Raw genomic sequence first — 5,962 nt, 5'->3', positions numbered from 1 at the left:
GACTGTTATGGACTGAATTGTGTTCCCCCAAAATTCATGTGTTGCAGACCTAACCTCCAATGTTACTGCTTTTGGAGATAGGGCTTTTAAAGAGGTAATAAAAGATGAATGAGAGTATAAGGGTGAGGCCTTTATCAGATAAGACTGGTGTTCTTACAAGAAGAAAATGAGACATCAGAGCACCCTCTCTCTTCCTATGCACATGCAGAGAGAAAAGGCCACGTAAGGACACAGCAAGGAGGCAGCCATTTGCAAGCCAGGAAGAGATGCCACCAGAGTTGATGTATCAACAGAAACCAAATTTTTTGGCACCTCGATCTTGAACTTTTAACCCCCAGGACTGTGAGAAAATACATTTCTGTTGTTTATGCCACCCAGGCTGTGGTATTTTGTGGTAGCCCCAATAGATTTATACAGTAGCTATTAATCAGGATTTGATTTATTCTTCTTTGTTTCTCTTTTTTTAGAGATGGGGGAGGGGCAGAGGGAGAGAGTGGGGAGAGAGAGAGAGAGAGAGAGAGAGACTCTTAAGCAGCTCCACACCCAGCACAGAGCCCAAGGTGGGGCTCTATCTCACAACCTCGAGATCACGATCTGAGCTGAAATCAAGAGTTGGATGCTGAACTGACGGAGCCACTCAGGCGCCCCTCTTCTTCGCTTTTTTTTTTTTTTTGAGAAAATAAGCAAATATTTCCATTTTCTTATACAAAAAGTAGCATATTATATACCCTTTTGCACTTAACAATATACCCATAAATCACTCTATATCAGTCTGTAGAAATCTTCATTCTTTTTTACAATTCCGTTTCTTTATTATATGTAGTAAGCATAGTTTATCCAACTACATTTGCAATATTTTACTACTACAAAAATGCCTGAATGAATTACTATATGTATATAAAATTCAATCTTTGTGGAGGTGCCTGTTTAGGGTAAATACCTAGGAAATGGATAGCTGAGTCAAAGGGTACATGCAGATGAATTGTTGTTAGATAACACCTAATAATCCTTTAGAGGGGTTGCACTATTCTATATTCTTTCTGGCAATGTATGAGAGTGACTTTTCTCTCACTGCCTCACCAACAGTGTGCTGTCAAACTTTTGAATTTTTGCCAATCTGATAATGACAGATGATATTTCATTGTACTTTTAATTTACATTTTTTAAATCGTAAGTGAAGTTGAATGTTTTGTCATATTTTTATGGGTCATTTGTATATCTTTTTCTCTGGTTATCTTTTTAATATTATATTATCTAAAAAAGGAAAAATATTACATTTCCTAACCAAGGTATAGCATATGCTTGATTTTTGTATGTTTATTTTGTATCTAGAAACATTACTAAATTACTTTATTAGGTCTAGTGGTTAGTCTATCAGTTCTTTTGTGTAAAAAACTCTAAAGGTGGGGCGCCTGGGTGGCACAGCGGTTGGGCATCTGCCTTCGGCTCAGGGCATGATCCCGGCGTTATGGGATCGAGCCCCACGTCAGGCTCCTCCGCAATGAGCCTGCTTCTTCCTCTCCCACTCCTCCTGCTTGTGTTCCCTCTCTCGCTGGCTGTCTCTATCTCTGTCTAATAAATAAATAAAAAATCTTTAAAAAAAATTAAAAAAAAACTCTGAAGGTGACAATCATATCATTTATGAATGATAATATTTTTGTCTCTTCCTCTTTGATCCTTATAAAATTTCTGTTCTTATGTTAGTATGCTAGTTAGGACAATTATATAATGTTGAATGGAAGAGACAATAGTGGCTTTGCCTTACTCCTGATTTTAAAGAGAATAATTTTAATGTTTTTCCAATAAAGGTAATGTTTGCTGTAAGCATTTTTATTTATTTTTAAATTATTATTATTCTTTACTATCAGCATTTTTAAGAACAGTTGTTTTTTTCTTCCTAAGTGGAGCCCAACATGGGGCTTGAACTCACGACCCTGAGATTATGACCTGAGCTGATAACAAGAGTCGGATGCTTAACTGATTGAGCTGTCCAAGCGCCCCCAAAATTGTTTCCTATTAGATTAAATTTCTCTTCCATAATTGTTTTGCTAAGAGGTGTTTTTGTTTTGTTTTTGTTTTTGTTTTTGACTGGTCAAGGTTTGATACTGTCCAGTGAAATTCTCTTGGCCTCAGAAAGCTGCTACTTCCCTTGGTTGTGGTCCCCTCTGAATAGGTGAATTCCTCTGCTGAAACTTGCATACCCTAAGGAGACAGTGTCACTAACAGCCAGGGAAGTCAAAGGTCCTAATCTATCCAGGGACAAGGTGAACAGGCAGGCTCCAGTGTGTTGTTTCCTAAATGTCACTTTGCAGTCATGTGATAAAGTAGCAATTACAGGCATGGAGGCCAGTGCTCTTGGTAGAAAGACACAGGATGCAACAGTCTGGAAACGCCCCTTATAGTCTCATATTCTGTTCCGTGTCTGCCTTAGGTTCCACAATGTGGCTTCACAGCCTTCTCCTCCAAAGCTGTTGCTCTAGGAGACACACTTGTGTCTGCCCTCACTGACCTCACGGTAAGTCTGATTCAGCTGCTTTGCAGGAAATGTATGAGGTACCTGCAGCCCTCGACTGTTCCATACTCTGGACGGTTTTAATCTTCCGAAGTCTGTAGTGTATATGGTTCTTGGGGGACCCAGCACAGGTAAGTGACTGGGTTCCTAGAGACGGAGGCTCTCTCTGTACACTGGTGCCAACATCCCACAGAAGCAGGGCGGTGTCCCGAGAGCCAGGGTGCAGCTGTGACACGTCTGGACTCACAGCCAATGCAGTGACCGCCAGGGCGTGGCCAGGGAGCTGCAGCCTTGGTTGTGAGGGACCACGCAAGTCCCACATCGTGACCATCCTTTCACGACGGGTGCTGAAGAACTGGCTGGATTTGTGAGTACAGGCTGCCTTCGTCCTCTGAACCTTTCACCACATTTCCAGTTTTCCAATTAGAGGCCACGACTGTCTCGTCTTTTCCTCTGGAGACATGGTCCGAGTTCAGAGCAGAAACAACAGAGACCGTGTCCACAGGGGCCGGGCCAGACGCCTGACAAGCTGTAGTTTGAATTCTCTCTTCCATAATTCCATTGGGCCTGCTGTATTGAGAAGTGCCGTGCTTGAGTTTGCTTTGCAGTTTCCCCATCGCTGCACAAAATTTACACAAAACCTCCTGAAAAAGAGCTCGTTTCAGATGGCTCCTGAGCAGCAGCCTCCCTGCGGCTGTGGGAAGTTGTGTCCCCCGCGGACCAACAGGGTTTTCTTGGGGTGTCTGGCTGGCTCATTTGGTAGAGCGTGCGACTCTCGATCTCAGGATTGTGAGTCTGGGTGTAGGGATTACTTAAAAATAACAAAATCTTTTTAAAAAATAGGATTTCCTTGGTGAGCTGCTGTATTCAATGCCTTGTAATGTTTATCCTTTGGAAAACAGTTCAGGCAGACACTTGCTCATTTCTGTGATTGCAGCAGGCTGGCCAGGCTCGGAGCTGAGGCCAGTGGGCACAGAGCGGAGGGTGCCCACCGCTACCACACTCCACACCTCCCGTGCCTCTGTCCCGAGCAGTGAGGTGCATCGCTAGGACAGGAGGTGTCTTGCTAGAATTTTTAACATAAATGGGTATTGGATTTTATCAAATATTTTTTGGTGTATCTATGGATATACTTTTTTCCCTTAATACCTTAATGTGGTAAATTGCATTGATTTTCTAGTATTAAATTACGTTTGTACCCCTGGGTAAACCCAACCTGGTTATAATACACTATCTTTTAAATGCAGTGTTGTATTTGGTTTGCTACTTATTCTTTTTGTACCTTTCTTCATGAGTATTATTCTATAATTTAATGTTCATATACTATCCTTGTCTGGCTTTGGTATTAATATTTTATTAACTTCAGTAAATGAGTTGGACTGGGGCATTTTCTAACTCTACTTTTTATAAATTCTCTGGACGTGTTGAAAATAAGTTTAAAATTATTTGTTCCTTAAATATTTTGTGGAACTGATTTGTATAAGCTTCTGGACTTTTTTTTAATGAGAGAGTTTTTACTAATCAAATCTCTTCATACAGAAATACATATATTTCTTTACATATATATTTATAGAAATATATGGTCTTACTATTTCTTCTTCAATCAGTTTTGGAAAGTTATAAATTATGTGTATTTAGATATCTCTACATGTTCACTAATTTCTTTGATCACTATATTCCTGTCTTTCAGAACTTTTTCTAGGATTATTTTTTTTCTGAAGTGTCATTTATAGTTTCCTTTGGTGAAGATCAATTGGTAATAAACCCTGTGCTTTTGTTCAGGTGAAATGTCTTTATTTTGTCCTTGGTCTTATTAAATAGTGTTACTGGGTACATAATTCCAAGATGACAGTTATTTTCCTAAATACTTGAAGATATTATTCTGTCTTCTGGTTTCCCTTTTGTGTTAACAAGTCTGCTGTCAGTTTAATTATTGTGCTTTTGTAAATAAGCTGATTTTTTTTTTTTTGGCCTGATGTTATGGGTTGAATTGTACAACTCAAAAAGATATGTTAAAGCCCTAAGCCCCAGTATCTAAGAATGTGACCTTATTTTGAAATAGGACAATTGCAGATATAATTGGTTAAGATAAGGTCATATTGGAGAAGGGCGGCCCATTAATTCAATATGACTGGTGTCGTTTTAGGAGAGGAAAAGAGACACAGAGACACAGATATATGAAGAGATAACAGATGATGATGGAGGCAGAGATTGAGGTTTTGCAGGTGCAAGCCAAGTGTCTGAGCCCACTGACAAGGATTGATAGCAAATCATTAGAAACAAGGAAGAGGCAAGGAAGGATTTTCCCCTACCAGTTCATGATCCTGCTGCCACCCGGCTTTTGGGCTTGTAGACTCCAGAACTGTGAGACAATAAATTTCTGTTACATTAAGCCACCCACTTTGTGGTACTATGTTACAGCAGCACTTAGGACAATAATGCAACTGATTTGAAGGTATGCTGTAAAAAAAAAAAAAGTATCATCTTTTATGTTGACAGTTTCCCTGGAATTTTCTAGGTTGGATTTTTTACTTAGTCTTCTTGGTGACTTCTGATGTGTGGATCTATGCTTTTATCAATATGGAAAGTCCTCACTCATTATACGGACATAAGCTCGTCTCCATTCTCTCCATTCTCCTTCTGGGACTCTAAGTAGATTTAAATTAGGAAACTGCCTTTTCTATCCTCATGTCCTGAAACCTGTCATAGTTTCATTTCCTTGTGTCTCTGTGCTGCTTTCTAGGTAGAGATGTGTGACAGCGATTGATAGTTGTTGCCCATTAGCCATTTTCTCTTTATTTTAGTAATAGAACTTAATTTTGATGGGTCCATGACCATCCACAATAAAAGCTGTATTTCCAGTTTTTCCTTGAGCAAAGAATGAGCATGTAGTGAGCTTTTGCCATGGGATATAAGCAGAGGTTGTGTGCACAATTTTTAGGAAGTTTTCTTTTTGGCTATTTGTATATCTTCTTTGGAGAAATATCTATTCACATTTTGTGCCTGTTTTTTTAAGTGGGGTTGGCTTTTTATTGTTGAATTTTAAGAATTATTTATATATTCTAGGTATAACATCAGATATACGGTTTGCAAAATTTCTTCCCATTCTGTGCTCTGTCTTTTCACTTTCCTGACAGCGCCTGAGTTGGTCTTCTAGGGCTGGTATAATAAAATACCACAGACTGGTTATGACCTCAGTTAACGTTGATCGCCTTTTAAAAGATCCTGTCTCCAAATACAGCCAAATTGTGGATTAAGGCTTCCGTGTATAAATAGTAGGAGAGCACAGTTCAGTCCAAAACACTTTGCCCTCTGGGTACCCAAAGTTTATATCCTTCTCATGTGCAAAATACATTCACCCCAATTCCGAATTCTTAACCCGTTCCAGAATCAATTCCATATCCAAATCCTCATCTAAATATCATCTAAATCAGGTATGGATGAGACTTG

General features: G+C 39.4%; 1 pseudogene; it reads right to left on the bottom strand.

The window, feature by feature from the left end:
• Positions 1 to 2,140: 2,140 nt before the first annotated feature.
• Positions 2,141 to 3,129, bottom strand: LOC123778193 (WD repeat-containing protein 31 pseudogene; annotated as a pseudogene).
• Between the last annotated feature and the right edge of the window lie 2,833 nt (positions 3,130 to 5,962).

This window comes from Ursus americanus, chromosome 25, assembly GCF_024610735.1.
Source record: "Ursus americanus isolate L20-20 chromosome 25, mUrsAme1.1.p, whole genome shotgun sequence".
Classification (NCBI taxonomy): Eukaryota; Metazoa; Chordata; class Mammalia; order Carnivora; family Ursidae; genus Ursus; species Ursus americanus.
Note: the sequence above shows the minus strand (reverse complement) of the source record. Positions and strands in the feature narration are given on the sequence as shown.